Source organism: Lycium ferocissimum, chromosome 1 (assembly GCF_029784015.1).
Source record: "Lycium ferocissimum isolate CSIRO_LF1 chromosome 1, AGI_CSIRO_Lferr_CH_V1, whole genome shotgun sequence".
Classification (NCBI taxonomy): domain Eukaryota; kingdom Viridiplantae; phylum Streptophyta; class Magnoliopsida; order Solanales; family Solanaceae; genus Lycium; species Lycium ferocissimum.
In genome coordinates, this window is record NC_081342.1 from 1,278,321 (window position 1) to 1,295,753 (window position 17,433).

A 17,433-nucleotide genomic window follows, 5' to 3' on the forward strand; every position below is an offset into this window, starting at 1 on the left:
CTTTCACTTTGGTAAGTGTGTCACCTAATGGGTCAATGGAGTTAAAGTCTGATGACGAGACGCGTACTTTCAGAGTCAATGGCCATCGGGTCAAGCACTATCATTGGATGGTTGATGGTGACAGGATTGTCGATGCTCACCGGTTAAAACATGGCACCGAACCTTAGCATCCAAAGTGGTAGCACGTCGTGCCGCGACGTTAAATTGTGCGCTTCTTGGGAGGCAACCCATGTGCATTTGTGCAATAGAGATTTTTCTTTCATTTCGTTAATTTTTGTTGTTCTGTTGTTTTATATGTTTGTTGATATGTTGTAGAACCTAAGTGTTGAAAATCAGAAAATTGCCAAGGCAGCAATTGCATGACACATTCGACGTTACGTCGAATTCACCGTCGAGTTGATTAAAGGCACCCTTGGTCACTGGAAATTACGGCAAAACGACGCCAGGTTCAACGCTTCGTCGATATGATCGACGGTCATATCGACGGGCGTTTATATTTTCTTATATATATATATATATATATATATATATATATGTATATATGTATATATATATATATGTATATATATATGTATATATATATATATATATATATATATATGTATATATATATGTATATATGTATCTATATATATATGTGTGTGTGTGTATATATATATATATATATATATATATATATATATATATATATATATATATATATATATATATATATATATATATATATATATATATATATATATAAAAGGGTGGCAGAGCTAAAACAACGGACCGTCGATTAATCGACGCTTCGTCGAATAGCCTCTCCCTCCGTCGTTTTAACTCGACGATTCAAAGATGTGGGTTTTTAAACCAACGTCTGTTCCAGTCGCCATTATCATTCCCTCCATTTCTATATCTCTCTCTTGCTCCCATTACTCCTCTTTCACGTAATTGCCTCCCCTACCCACCCTCCTCTCTCTCTTTCCCAGCCATCACCACTATCCCCCCCCCTGCCCCTTCCTTTCTCTTGCCTTGTCTGTGAAATTTTGTTATATCCCGTATTTTTATACGTCGAGCTATTCGCAAGAGAAGCGACTCAAGTTAAAGATGGGATCATTTTCGGGTACGAAATAGAAATCTTTAATTTCCGGTCTCTATTAGAAAATGAATTGTTTATAAATTTTACTTGGTGTAAAAATATTAATGGAAAGTTGGGATTAATTTACCATGATTAGATTATTAAGTGGGGATTAAAAATTTAATTATTCATTAAACAAGTCACTAGTGGACTAAGTGGGCCCCACCAAGACATGTGGCCAAATTTAATTGGCTCAAGCCTTGAGTGGGACACTTGTCACTCTTAGGGGCTGCCTATATAAGGAAAAATCTGATGAATAAGAGTTCATTTTCCATCTTCAACAAAGTAGTAAAAACCCTTGAGATAGAGAGGGAGTGCACGGCTATGGTGGAAAAAAATAAAGTTCACCAAGCTTGATTCAAATTAATTTTCCATGGTGTTCTAAATCAAATGAAGGTCTATGGTGATGTGAATTGGTCCTTGAGGGCAGCAAGGGTGGTCTTTAATGGAAGCCATTAAATTCAGCAAATTTAGGAGCTAATTTGCTAAGGTAAGAGTTGATTATTTTCTATATGTTTTAGGATGAATTTGCTTGTGTTGTGGATGGTTTGAACGTGTGATGGTGAGTAGAAATGAAAGAAAATCATGAAATTATGTATCTTGATGTTGAAACATAGTTGTAACTTGGTAACATGAATTGTACGAATGTTGGAATGTTGTTGAATGCCGTAGGGGTTGTTTTTAATTGAAATTTGATGAACTGATTTGAATTAATATTTTGGTTGTTTTAATCATGGATTATGTGATGAGAATGAAGGAATTTAATGGTTAGAGTTGGAGTTAAAAATTGTTGTGGGTTGATGTAAGAATTATAGAGACAATAATGTGATTTACTTGCATATGAATAGATGATGTGGTGTCGTGTGGCTGCTGTTGTATTTCCCTGAAATTTGCTGAAAAGATTGTATGAAATAAGGCATAGAAGTGTATATGGGCTGCTTGGTGTATTGTAGGTGTTCGTTAGAATTTCGGGCATCGTTATGTTATAGTTGGGGGCTGTTTTGATATGTAGTTGTTCTTGTTGAAATAAAAGAATTGAAGATATGGTTGTGTCCATATGTTATTGTTGGTATTTCTGTGTCAACAGGAGAGCAATTGAAAATTCGGATAGGCGAATATATAGGGGAAATGCTGCCGAAATTTTTGTAGACAAGTACTAGTTAGAATTAAAATTCTAAGTACTAGTAGCTAATTTTTGGGTAATTGATAATATTATTGTAGATATTGGAGAGCCCGAGACTTGAGTCGGGATTTATTTGGCGAGCGATCGAGATTTGTTAGTGAGCGACCGAGGTATGTAAAGCTTACCGTTCTTCCTTTTTGGCATGACCTTTATGCAATAAACGAATGACATATATGTATGCTCCAAAGAAATATTCTACTCCTAGAGCCACTAGGATGGCCTATGTCCTTGATTTCCATGGACTATTCCATATGACTTGTCACATGCCCATGATGTTTGAAGTATTAGTTGATACGTTCCGATGTGATTTGAAAAATATTGGATATGGCCTAAGTTTGGATATGTATATTTCGGATATGTGCATATGATCCTAAAGCTCCGTTTGAAGTATCCTATAATGTTATTTGAAAGTTCCTCAATATGAATGATGCTAAATTTTTAGAAAATGACCTATGATGTGTTTTTCGAAAATTTTGTAATTTAAAAGTTCGTAATTTTTGTGTACTAATTCCGACGGACTCGATGCTACCTTGAGCCTTCTAATATCAGTATGTATATGTATTTAGTCGTCGAGTCTTGGAATTTACTTAAAAAGGTATATTCATATGGTTTCCGCCCTACTCCGCTCGTGCCTACTACTATGATTTCGTTCGCCGGGTCCCGGGCCGGTTTTGTGATCGTGCGCACTAAGTTATATTCGGCAGTATGATGTGTTGCGGTTTTCGAGGCCTCGCCATAGGGTCGGGTTCCTCTTATATACGGCGTTATGATGTGATATGGCATATGATTTTTTTCTGATGATATGATTTGTTCTGATGATACGATATGTCATGATATGCTATGTTGTGATATGATGTGTTCGAGGTTTGTGCAGAGATTTGAAACCTTCTGAGTATGATGTGTTCTGGCGGCAGTGTCGGAGTGGCGACCACGTTCCTGAGCCTTATGCATGATTTTATTTGCATTACATATATTTTCGACACAGGTTTCTGATATACAGTCCTGTACCTACTTTCTGTACTTTTCACCCCGGTTAAGATTTGGATTACTGTACTTCCTGCTTTACATACTCAGTACATATTTCGTACTGACCCCCTTTCTTCGGGGGCTGCGTTTCATGCCCGCAGGTACAGACGTTCGTGATCCGCCGGTGTAGGCTACACCTTCTGCTACTACAGAGTGCTCCTTTGACTCGGAGCCCATATTTTGGTATACATTTTCTGTTATGTATATTTTGTATATATGACCATTTGGGTACGGCGGGGCCCTGTCCCGTCCTATGTTTCTGTTATGGTTTGTAGATGCCTGTAGTCATATATGTGGGTCATGGGTCATGTTTGTTCGTTTGTGATTATGTTCGGTGTCTTAATGCGGTCCCGCTGTTATTATGGCCTAAACGGCCCGTTTGTCTGTATATGTGTATATATCTGGCGATGTATATTCCGCCAACCTATCAATTTTGGATATGATGTTTCTGTACGGGCGACCGCTTAAGATAATATATGGTTTCAGTATTTGCTTAAAATGACGTATGTTAAGTTTGATGAATTCCTTGATTCGGCGATCTGATATGTAGTCTGTTAGCTGGACACCAGTCACGGCCCACGAGGCTGGGTCATGACAAAATTATTGTCATTCTAGCATTCCACTCATATTCAAGGTATGTAGCTTACTAGATTCCTTTCCTATGGTGATTGTTTATTTTTGCAATCTAGTGTTTATGTTGCTTATGTTTGCTGCTATTGTGTTGTTCCCCTCATGTTATCTTTACCTGGTATGTTTAAATTTTATATGCGAGGGTGGTGGTTAAATTGACTGTGGTTGTTGAGTGATTGAGTTTTAACCACGTCGGAGGGCATTACAATCCATACGCTTCAGCTATGAGGTTGTTATTGTTTTGCCCACCAACTGTTCGATGAAATGCCGAAGAGGAATATTGGATATCACAATGGCTTGGCGGGCATTACGACCTTCGTGTTGTTTTGCCCACCCAATGTTTTCCCTAGTCTAACCCAACCCGACAAGGGGTGAAGTCTGAGTAACCCCAAAATACGTGACCATTGGCACATCGACCACAGAGCATTCAGGAATTGTAGAAATAGCCTGCCAAAAACATTCGACGATCAATTAGACGGTCCGTCGATTAAATCGACCGACCGTCCTATTGAACGTCGAATGACAATTGTCTAATGAACTTGCCAAGCTCAGTATCGACGGTGGATTCGACGACCCGTCGAATAAATCGACGAGGCGTCTTTTCCACCGTCGTTTGTTTGAAAATTCCAGTGACTAATACCCGATCGACGGTGGGATCGACGGAGCATCGAACAGTTCGACGGGAACATTGACGCTTCGTCGATCTATTCGACGATTCTGTGGCAGATCGACGGGCAACTGGCACCTTTACCAATGATCGCATGTTTTGTACTTTTAACTGATTCTTTTATGCTTTAATAGTGATCTTACGGATGAAGTGTATTATTTTCTCTGGAATGACTCAAAAGAAGAAAGTCAAGCGGGGTGCTGGTCCCAGACAAGGCCGAAGTAGGGGTCAAACTAGGGATGATTTCGCGACGGAACCTCAAGCAGCAGTACCGACGACTAGATCGCGAGCCCAGACTACCACTCCCGAAGCAGAATCACCCATCGAGGTATCCTCTCAGTCTGTAGCAGGGACTTCGTCCTCCACATCCGCTGATTCCAACGATGCAGCAACACAACAACCAGCCGCCTCTGAGCGAAATTCAGATGAGGATCATGAGCGGCTGCGACTGCAAAAGATGGAGGTAGCTGCAGTCCGTTTCCCCTATGCCGGATGCAGAAAATACTATATTCAAGGGGTCACAGTAGTCAGCAGGGGTCATCCCAGGAGAAACATTCAAGAGGAAGAACAAATCAGCACGAGCGGCTTAGAGAACTACCCTCGCATTACGGATCTAATCCTGCACTATCATCTTGAGGCATTCACATAGCCTCCTGGGGATTATTGCCCGACCATGGTGCGGGAATTCTATGCTACCTACAGGGCAATGCTCGATCAGCGGTATAAGAACAAGCAAACGTTGAAAGCCGCCCCTCCTTTGGACGAGGTCTATGTTAGGGGTGTCAATGTTGATATCTCAGCCCGCACAATCAACAGGTTTTATTTTGGTGATGACTTCGTCGCACTAACCACAGTGGAGTTCGATGATAAGTTTGAGCGACGAGCTGAGCAATCAGTGCGGGAATGGTTTGCAACAATGATGGCTCGAGGACCGGCAGATGAGGCACCATGGGTAAAAAAATTAGATGCCCACATTCGTAAGGCAGATATCAGCTTGGAAGCTAAATTCTAGTGGAACTTCGTCATTTATCGGGTTCTGCCCACGGGAGCAGACAACATAGTTACACCAGACAGGGCAGTGGTTGTGGCTGCAATGCTATCACGGTACCCAATCAACTTCGGTGATTTAATCAGCAAGACCATTCGGCAACGCGTACCGTAGGCGGCGACGGCTTTGGTATTCCCGAGCCTCATCACACAATTGTGTCAATTGGCCCAGGTGCGCCATCTTGATGCATTTGTCGAGACTCATCAGGCCACAAAAGTGTGTGGCATCATGCGGAGTAGGGATGAGACCCTCCGTACATCTCAGACCTCTAGTACTTCACTATTAGAGCTCATGAGTGAGCGGGCTGACCAGGCTGAGCAGGTCACAGATTCAGCACCTCCGGGCACAGCAGGATTGTCCCCCACAGAGGCTTTCACACCATCCGTAGCTGACGCTGCCCCTTCTTCTGAGGCACCATCCCGGCCCGCTGTTCCACCTCCATCTCATATTCCGCCTTCAGCGGCAGCATCACCTTCAGAGGATCTCTTTGTCCTCAACCGAGCCAATTTCTGACAATTTGCAATTAAAGCAGAGCGGGCTGATCAGCAGGTTACCCGGATAGTGGAACAGTGGGTTCGGTTCGTCAAGCGAGCTATTACACCAGAGTTAGAGCCCCTTCAGGAGGCTATGGAGAGGCATCATGCTCGCGTCAATGCACGACTCGACAGTCTGGAGATGCGCATACTCACCATTGAAAAGAAGAGCGAGTCTGGCGCTTCAGGAGATTTGAAGACCGAGCTTAACCAGATCCGAGCTGAGATTGAGGCCCTTCGGACAAGAGAGTCATTTGTTGTGGACGACCCGACACCACTTGCACCAGTCACCAGCATTTTCGATTTGATCAGAGTGGTTGATTTGGTGACTGAGGATGAGCCTGGGGAGAGTCGCAAGAGAAAGCGGCCTGTTAAATTGGCTGATGATGAGGATGAGGAGGATGACCATGATGATGACGACCTACAGCTTCAGGAGGGTATTCGGCGATCACGCCTAGACATGAGGTTCACCGGCGCCTCTTCCAGTAATAGTGCTATCCCAGCGCCCGTCAGGCCGATCACGATAACCCCTCAGGACCTGCTGCCACAAAGCCAGCCAGCTCCACCATTTCAGAGTACCCAAGCAGCAGCAGAGACTGCTGCGGGAAAGGCACCTCAGCAGCAACAACAGGATTAGAGTATTTCGGGTCGGCACCACCACCATGGGTTGATGGTATGATTTTTGATGCATTGGGGATAATTCATCTTCTTTTTGCTGGGGGTGGAGCAACCTGACGTACTTTTCAGTATTTATATTTATTTTATGAATATTTTTAGTTGTTTTATGAATTAAAGTAATTGTGACTCTCATTGTTGTTGCATTTTGAACGTATGGCATGGATTTTTGACCCCTCCAAAAATATGATTGCATATCTCAGGTTGTAACGAATTGACACGCATGGTTCTTTTTGTGACATTATAGATATTGAAGTGTATATGAATTGAGTGTTCAAATCCTTATACCACTGTGAGTGTGAGAACTTCTTCTGTTCATTACTAGCATTTGTGGATCCAGAACTTGCCTGGTAAGTCGTACTAGATTGCTTAGGATAGTTGGTTGTGAAGCGATCGTAGGCTTTCCTTCTGAATTGTCACGTCATCCTTAAAAAGCCCAAAACCTATTTTATAGGAATACCACTAGTTCCCATGTTGAGCCTTTGACTTTTTCTCTTGATTTGCTGTAACAAACTTTTTCCCCATTTCATGATTTCATTCCATCTTTGCACCCATTTCCTTCTTGACACTACTAGAGAAAAGAGGCGAATCGCCTAAGCTGGGGGTGGTGTATGTGTGAAGTAAAGGCCAAGAGCCTAAAGTGGGGGTGTGTGAGTTGCATAGTCAAGAATCAGATGTAAAAAAAAAAAATTATATATGTGTGTCTCATGTATTTATACATGCCAGGTATATATGCGTACGTATATACATTTGTATATATATAGTCTTATAGCAATAACAATATTGTCTCATAAAAAGTGGTAAATTCTAGTAATGGTAAAATCACATCGTGGTCAGAAGTTGAAGAATGAATAGACTAGAGCATGAGAAGAAAGGTCATATTTTGTAGTGTCAAGGAGGATGAGTCACTAATTCCTAAATGAGTATCCTACCCGTCCCCGAGCCTACATTACAACCCAAGAAGAAGTCCTATAGTGATCACAACTTAACCATCTGAAAGTGTTAGGCATTGAAATTAAAGGCAAGCATATGGTATCTGCACTGGTAAATCATGAACTTCTTTGTGAGCGCGAGTATTTCCCATTCTCATCTATCTTTGTCCCAATTCTTATTGTCAAAATGTGTGTGGGACATTTTCTAAGCTTAGTGAGGGCAAAATGGTGAATACTCATATGCATGAATGCTTCTAATAATGTGATGTCATCAATTGAAGCGTCAGGGTCAATTCTAATGAACTTGTTTTGAAAGAGATGAAAGAGGGAGTTAAAAATGCACATGCCGGTAGCAATGAGCAACCACCATTGTAGTCATTTTTACTTTATTGTTATCCTAGTTGCAATGATAGTTTGTAATTGTTTTGTCTGACTTGCTTGAAGACAAGCAAAGATCTTAAATTGGGGGTATTGATGTGCCGCGAATTCGTGGCACATTCGACGCTTTTTTACTATGAACTTTGGCTGTTTTTAAGTAAGTCTGGTTCTCTTTGATATGTTTTTGTTGTGTTTTAGGAAAGCAGTGGCCCAAAAGCAAAAAGCTAAGAAAAATAGAAAAATTGGCCAGAAATGAGAACCGACGGTTCGTCGATCAATCGACGGACCATCCTTTGAATCGTCGAAAAGCATGATTTTCCAGAGAGGACAAAGTTGAGGATGACAAAGGACGGAGGCATCGACGTACCGTCGATCAAACGACGGACTGATCGACGGTTCGTCGTTTGTGTTGTCAAGCATAACCTCTCAACAGAGGAGAAAACGACGGATTATTTGACGAAGCGTCGAATCGATCGACGTCACCGTCGAATGGCACACAGAGCTGAGGTTACAAAAGACGAAGACATCGACGGATCGTCGAATGATCGACGGTCCGTCGATATTGCTATCGGGGGCAATTTTGTCAGCTTTTGTTGTGCGTTTTTGGAGCCTATTTAAAGAACATTTTAGGTCATTTATTAGCAGCTTAGTTTTTATGAATTATCAGGAAGGAAATCATGCCTTGGAATCTTAGACTTTTAACTTTTGATAACAAGAAAATTATGGAAACATTTATGAAATCATAACCTAGGGATCATGCATTTGAAAGAATGGGACGAGCCTTAACATACCTGGAAGATAATTTCTCAACTTCCAACTTACTTCCTGTCTTGCAATTTACTTGAGATCATTCGTAGCCTCGTAATATATATAAACAGTCATTCATATTTATTTTTAGGATCATCATCATACGCTCATCTTAATCCTTTAATTAAAATCCTTTTAGATTATGTCGAAATTCGAGCAGCATCTTCCCTGTTTGTATGCCTAGCCCGAAATCATTATATCAATAACCAATCAACAACAACAATACCAACATCATCAACACCATTATCCATACCAATATGCCTCCTAAAACATCCCACACGATGTTTTCTAAATTTCTCAACTAACCCGCTTGTGATACGACTATTTAATGACTTTATTTCCGTAAAGAAGCTGAAATTAATATCAACAACATCAATAACAATATCCTCAATATTCTACAAGATAATTATATGTATTTTTATTCAAAATTCTCTTCAACCCTCAATCCATAAGCCACAACGCCAACACAACAAACTATAACTTTATTTTTGCAATTATTCCTTAATCATTGATGATAAAGAAAGAAATTCAATGGTTCATACCTTGTGTTTATGAAGGTAGCAAAATCGTAATCATTTACTTGTTCCCAAGTTAACTCCAACCACCAAACGAAATTATAATCGCGTCTACGCGTTGCCCGGACCTCGATTGATATTCCATGGCTTGAATTTCACTCTAAATCCTCACTTTTATGTGAGATTCAAGTCCCTTCTTGTTGCTGAATTTTCTAGAAAGTTTTGGACAATTTTGATGAAAAAAATGGGGGGTTTTATCCCTTTTATATTAAGTTGGGTCGGCAGTACTGTAGCGGTACTGTAGCAGCCCTCTTTCTGCGTTGACGGCTCAGTTTGTAACGTCTATAATTCTCTACTCCGATGTCCCATCGATGAGCGGTCTGTTGCATTAGAAACTAGACTTGAAAAACTTCATTTTTGGATTTTGAAACACCTTGAAACTCCTAATATACTAGGAGATATGCCCCTCCAAGTTTGATAAAAAATCTATCCAAAATCCTATCAACATTTCTCAAATTTTCGTGGAACTTATTTTCTTCAATTTGCTTGATCTTGAAATTTTCTAAAACTCTCCATGCATGATATTTATCTTTTATTATACTTGATAATGGCCATGTTCATGTGTTTTAAAATATTCTTTCCCGATTACGACTTACGAGATCGTCATTCATTCTTTACTTCATTGTTACAAACTTTTCATGGCTTGTACTTTTCAAAACATCGTGGGATGTCTCCACCACTCCATTACTATGATGATGTACGTGTCATGCTCATGCTCATGCTCTGAAAGTGCGGGGTATAACATCCTCCCCTCTTCAAAAACATTCATCCTCGAATGTTGAGGTAGAGTTCGCTCCGAGGTAGATATCAATGTTCTTACCTGTATTTGTCAGTATCTACTGTACTTACTCGTAGTCTTACTTGCTCATTTAAAACTGAACTTATCCGAATTACGTACTTTATCCTTCTTCTTTTGTGGCCAAATCTATGCCCTTACTCAAAGTCGTCTCTTTTCTTATTATCTACCTGCCTACTAACTCTTTATGCTTTATCGTTCTCACTGTCTCTTCAGCCTTCTTTATTTACATTCTTATATGTCCTTTCATCCAGTACTTACCACATATTTTTATCCAATTTGATCCCATCTTCTTTTATTCAGAGATTCCTATTCTCCTCGATCTCCACATAACTTTCTTATGTCTCAAGCCTTTATCTCCTTGGAGTTGACTTATTCTTATTCTTCCTCCCTTAAAGATGAATTCAAGACTGGTCACATTTTTGCATCTTTTACTTTCTATAGCAGTCGAATTAGTCTTTTCGGTACTTTATCTTTTAACTAATTTAACACCGAAATGTCTCGCTTAATTTCTCTTTCCTTCAATTGGACTTCTGGCAGTTGGCTAACTAACGATAATTCTTGTACTTATATCAAAAACATCTCAAATCTCTTCTTTAATGATTCATTTCCTTCAATTTACTCTTAGAGTTTCTGATCCTTAGTTCGACTACTAAATTAGGAGTGAATTCAGAAGTTTGTCGAAAAATAACCAAGATTCCTAGTCATGCAGCGAATTCGGATCTTTTCATTATTTCCTTTGTCTATAACCTTCAGTTGTTCCTTTTCCTGACGAACAAATTTTTTACTTTCCAATCAGCTGAGGTGCCATGGTATGCAGACATGATGAACTTTATAATAAGTGAGATTTACCCCCCTGGTGCTAATCACGAGAAGAAGAAGCGGATTTTTCATGACAGTCATTTCTATATATGGGATGAGCCCTATCTCTACCGGATTAGCACAGATCAACTGATCAGAAGGTGTGTTCCAGAGAAAGAGGTCTCCGTGATTCTCAAGAAGTGTCACTCATCACCCTATGGGGGACATCATGCTGGTGACAGAACAGCTGCAAAGATACTTCAGTCTGGGTTCTACTGGCCAACTTTATTCAAAGATGCTCATGAATTTGTGCGAGCATGTGATAGGTGCCAGAGAACCGAAAATATCTCTAAGCGTCATGAAATGCCTTTGAAGGGCATCTTAGAAATCGAGCTATTTGATGTGTGGGATATTGACTTCATAGTCCCTTCATACCATCCAAGGGGAATAAGTACATATTGGTTGCTGTAGAATATGTCTCGAAGTGGGTAGAAGTAATTACACTTCCCACCAATGATGCTAGTGTGGTGGCACGATTTCTGAAAAAGAACATTTTTACAAGGTTTGGGACCCCTGGGCCATTATCAGTGATCAAGGTACGCACTTTTGCAATCGGTTCTTTGATAAATTGCTGCTCAAGTATAGGGTGAAACATAAGATAGCGACTGCTTATCATCCTCAGACGAGTGGTCAAGTGGAGGTATCGAACAGAGAAATCAAGAGGATTTCGGAGAAGACTGTGAGCGTAACCAGGAAAGATTGGTCATTGAAGCTTAATGATACTCTGTGGGCATATAGAACAGCTTACAAAACTCTGATTGGCACATCTCCCTATAAGCTCGTCTTTGGTAAGGATTGTCATCTACCAGTTGAGCTTGAGCATAGAGCATATTGGGCGATCAAGAAGCTGAATCTAGACATGGTTCAAGCTGGATCTAGACATGGTTCAAGTTGGAGAAAGGAGACTGTTGCAGCTGCACGTGTTGGAGGAATTTCGCTATCATGCTTATGAAAATGCGAAAATGTATAAGGAGCGAACTAAGAGAATTCATGACAGGCGCATCCAATCTCGTGACTTTGAGCCTAGGCAGTTAGTCTTGCTGTATAACTCTAGGCTGAAGATTTTCAGTGAAAAGTTAAAGAGTAAGTGGTCTGGACCATTCGAGGTAGTTCGTGTGACTGCACATGGAGCAGTTGAGCTAAAGAAACCCAACTAGGATGAGACATTCTTGGTGAACGGGCAAAGAGTGAAGCATTACTACGAGGAAGCCGCTGACCGCGCGAGGTCCTCCATCGATTTAGACGAGGCTTGAGGAAAGCCTACGTTGTGCCATGACGTTAAATCAAGTGCTTCTTGGGAGGCAACCCGTGTAAAAAAAAAAAAAAGAAAAATACAAAAAAGTGTTGTGCCACGACCTGAAATAAGGCCCTTATTGGGAGGCAAACCAATTTGTTTTTTTGTATGATATAGGTCACGTTTGTTCATGTTGCAGGAATTGGACGGAAAGAAAAAAATACAAAATGCCCAGTGATTTGCACATCGGTTTCGCGATGCGGACCAAGCGCGCATGAAAAATCAGCAATCCCAGTGATTTGCACATCGGTCCCGCGATGCGGACCAATCACCCAATATACTGAAGCATCCTGCTTTCCTTCCGCGATGCGAATGGATCGCGCGGGTCAACACGGGTTTGTATTTTTGTTCTCTAACTGATGATATACCCGTGCCCCTTCCCCCTATTCTCTCACAAAAACATTCTCTCTCTCATAGACATTCCCTTTCACACGGAAAATCCCTATCCCTATTCCCTCTCTAACAAAAACAACTTCAAGTTTCTCCAATCCATCCCCCATTAACTTCACAAGGTAAGTGGGTTCATCCCCTTGTTATTGATGTTTGTATTTGTAAAGTAGGAATATGGGTATGGGCAAATCTTGGGCGGGGATTGGTATTGCTTGTGTGGTATGAATGATTATGGCTAGAATGTGACTCCCATTGCACAAGGGAAGGTTTCCAAACCCACCATTGTTGTCAAAAGTTAAGGGACGATTTTAGGCCTACAAGGTGTTCGATAAAAGTCATAAACCAAGTTTTTTATGGAAATTGTGAAGTCTTGAGTAGCAATGGAACATTAACCAAGCATAGGAACCCTTGTGCATCTCCTCTCACCATAAAATTCGAATTGTGATGGAGTATTGGAGAGTTGTGATTTTTCATCCCTAGCCCTAAAACATGAAATAGCTTACTTTGTTTTTGTTTGCTTTGTCATGTTGGAGTAGTTAACTTCTCTGATTTTGATTTTCGTAATGTAGTTTAAAGTAAATGTGGGGTTGTACCACGACCCCTTTAGTTACTGACCTGTACTTCGTGTTTGGTAATGCGTTGTTTTGCAGGCAAAATGGTTCATGCCATGTCAGGGCAAATCTGTCGCCTCCTCCTCCCAAGGCACAAAAAGAGGAAGAGCACAAAACCTGTCCAAAGCGACAAAAGAGCAAACATCCGGAAAAGGCAAGCATTCTGCGGTTGTCATTCCTCCGGTGTCTAAAAGAACGCCCCACCCCCATCTCTCTAGGGACGAGAAAGAGTGGTATGCGGGGTTTGACACCTCGAAGGGGTACAATCATGAGCGAGCGATCAGTCGCGTCCCTTTGAAGAAGAATTTTTGGGATATCTACAACCGCATAGTCGCCATGGGATGGACATCTGTGTTTGAATAACCGGGGCCAGTGAACATTGATTGGGTCATGGAACTTTACGCTAGCATGCCAAACCGTGAAAATCCCGATTTTGTATTCGTTCGCCAAAATTGGGTGCCATTGACGGCGTCGATGTTATGCGGGGCAATTAGAGTCCTGGATGTGCCTATTGAACCATTGCTAGAATTCATCAGAAAGCCCGATTATAGGGCTATCGGGGAAACTCTTTGTGGAGCTAACTCTAAAGCTCAATGGGCATGATACTCAGGGCCTCTTCGGGAGCATCGGAGCATGAGCATGAGTAATTTTTGTAGAAAAGCCCGAGTTTGGTTGCGCCTTCTAAATGCTAGAATCATGCCACTTGATCACTTCTCAGAGGTACGAAAGGAGAGAGTGTGCATAGTGTAGTTCTTGTTGACAGGGCAGCCGGTGAACATTGGGTATTGGATGATGAAGAAAATTCGAAGAGTGCGGGCTGGCAAGTCTAAAAGGCTGAGTTATGGAAACACTCTCACTTTCTACTTAATGAGGCTCGACGAGGAGTTGGCACACTCTACTGATAGAGTGCTTGAGATGCCCACTGACTCACTGGACATCTCAAATGTCACGGCCCCAGCAACTGCTTCCAGACATCATTTAACTCCGGCAGATGAGAGGTCCGCCTAATCCACAGTGCTAGCCCAGCTTTACACAGGGATGATGGTTGTAGGTGAGAATTTTAACATTGATCTTTCAAGGGTATTTATTCAGCCACCCCACATCCCACATTCTCGGGCACTTTTGGGTGAGTTGTCTCAGTTACCTAAAGATGAGGACGAAAACTCGGTTGATCGAGTACTGTCTGCATTCGAAGAAGGGGAGGAGGTAGAGTCGCTTATGCAAGGCGACGACAATGAAGAAGAAGAGGACGCTGAGCCATATTATGGCGAGGCTGATGATGAGGACTACATCGATGAGGACGACTAGGCCTTCGTGGGCTCCAGGGAGTATTTCTTACCTTGCTTGCGCTTTGTTTGTTTTCAAATATATATGCATTGAGGGCATTGCATAATTTTAAGTGTGGGGTGGGAAAATACATCCCTGGTTTGTATCAACATATTTTGAGGTTGCGGATGATGAGTAGTATGCCTTAGGATTAGTTATATTTGAGTCTTACTGTCGAAAGAGTAAAAAAAAAAAATAGAAAAAGTTGGAAAAAATTCAAAAAAAGATTTTATTTTCCTTAATTTTCTTTGATAACTTTTTAAGTCCCTCATTAGTAGGCATTCATCATCCACCCCCTTGGGTTTTCTTATGGCCCCAGTTCTTTCCCGAGAGGGGGCCTTTGAACTAGGCGTAGGTAGATTTTTTTTTCCTTTAGTCATAGAAAGGGCTTTTCCTGATGACGGGTGGATGACAACCTGCTTGAGGGAAAATTAGTCCTTAGGATAGGTGTATTCAAATGCTAGGTGCACGGGTTAGGTGAAGTATTGGCATATGAGTGATCTTGAAATTTTTTGTGAAAACATGCCGTGAAATTGTACCACTTTTATTGAAAGCACTTGAAAATGGTTTTGTTTTGACTCGTATGACCCATTTGGCATTGTTGATTTTCATTGTTGTTTGATTCGAGGGACAACCGGATCCCTCTTGCGTTGATTGTGTGCCATGTGTGAGTAAGATTTTGCATTTGAATCCATGTTTGGTATTGACGTCTAGAACTTGCCCTGTGTGTTCACAAAGCGAAATGAAGTTCGGTTGAGCCTAGAAAATGATAGAGGCGTTTCTTTGATTAGTCACTAAAAAGGCTAAAAAGTTATCCCACCAACTTGTAAATAGCACCTTAGTTAACCCTTTTGAGCCTTTAACCTTTTTTTTATAGCAGTTAATTAGCCTTTACCCCTTCGTTCTATAAAACTTGATTTTTGATCTAAGCACTCTATGAGCACTTTAATCATTTACATGTATAATGGGAGTTGAGATGTCAAATAAAGAGGGGAAATGGTTGTTAATTGTAATTTAGGAAGACAATGGGAGCACCGAATGAACAGAACTAATTCACTTGTTAGTTGGGAATTGAAAAAAAAAAAAGGAGAAAAGAAAGAAATCTGAAAAAGACAAAAAAAAAAAATGTAGCGAAAAAATTTCCCTTCTAACTTGTGTGACTTTCAAAAAAGGAGTGGTGCTTAATCAAAGAAAATGGGTGAATTGGGAGAAATTTAAAGGTTGGTTGGTGTTGAATCAGGGTTAATGAAGAAATTGTGCAAGAATGATAAAAGTATATGTACTAAAGTGCTTAGGGAGATTGGTCACTATTATCCAAATAATCCCTACCCGTCCCTTAGCCTACATTACAACCCTCGAAGTCCTACTTGATTCTAGGTTCGTCTTACTTGTATTAGTGGAGTGGTTACACTACGAGCAAGCCTATGGTATGTCATATTTTACATGTGATATTCTTTGTGAGAGTGAGCTTACTTATTGATTTTAGGTCCATTGATTTAAACATATGGGATTCTTGAGAGATATGAACTACTTTCTTTTGGTGAGGGCACATAATTAACAATAGAGTGGAAAAGTGTTGATTTCTTGATCATAAGGCTGCTTACATGCTTTAAAAGTGGTGTCATTGGGTCAATTGGTTTTTAAAAAAATTGAAGTGTTTTTCTTAAGAAGGTGGTCCTTGGTGCTAAAAATGAGGGTTTTAAATCTTTGGCATGGCTTTCGGAACTTGGCTTATTATTTTGGTTTTGAAATATTTCTGTTGAAATAGCCATACTAGTCGAATCCCGTTGCAGACCTATTTGAATGAGTTGAGCTGGAAGTGTAGTTTGGTGTTGGTTTGTGTTTGCTCAAGGGCGAGCAAAGTCTAAGTGGGGAGTGGTGATATTTGGCACAAATATCATGTTTTGTGTCATTTTATATCCTACTCTTATGACTTTTATCGCTTAATTCATGATGCAATCGTCGTATTTGAACTTATGTCGTTATATTTCATGTGCATAGGTACGATGATGACAAACGATGGAAAACTGTGCTTAAAGTGATTGATTTCGGAGTAGATAACGATTAGACGAGGTGATGAGTCGAAGACAACAAAGGATGAACTAAAAGGAAAATAATTCGACTGAAGGGTCCGCTATCCATCCGCATCGCGGAAGGATCGCGGGCAGCCTCAGAACATCGGGCGATCCATCCGCATCGCATGAAGAAAGCGGACAAACTAACTCAGTCATTACCATCAGGCGATCCATCCGCATCGCGGAAGGATCGCGGGAGGCCTCAGTATATTGCGCTTTTCTTCCGCATCGCGGAAGGAAAGCGAGGTTCTGCGCAAGCTTTCCCGGTTTGATTAGGATTAGGTTTTCTTATTTTTTTATTTTTACCCTAGACTATATATAGACGTTTTATGAGCTAAAAACGGTGTCTTTGGGATTATTCAAAGACTTGTAAGCCACCGTTCTATTTTCTCTCTCTAGATTTATTTTATTTTTTATCTTTTTTTAACCCGAGATTATTCATGAATTCTTTTGTCTATGATCGAATCATGAGTAGCTAAACTTCTTAATTCTAGGGTTGTGGCGAA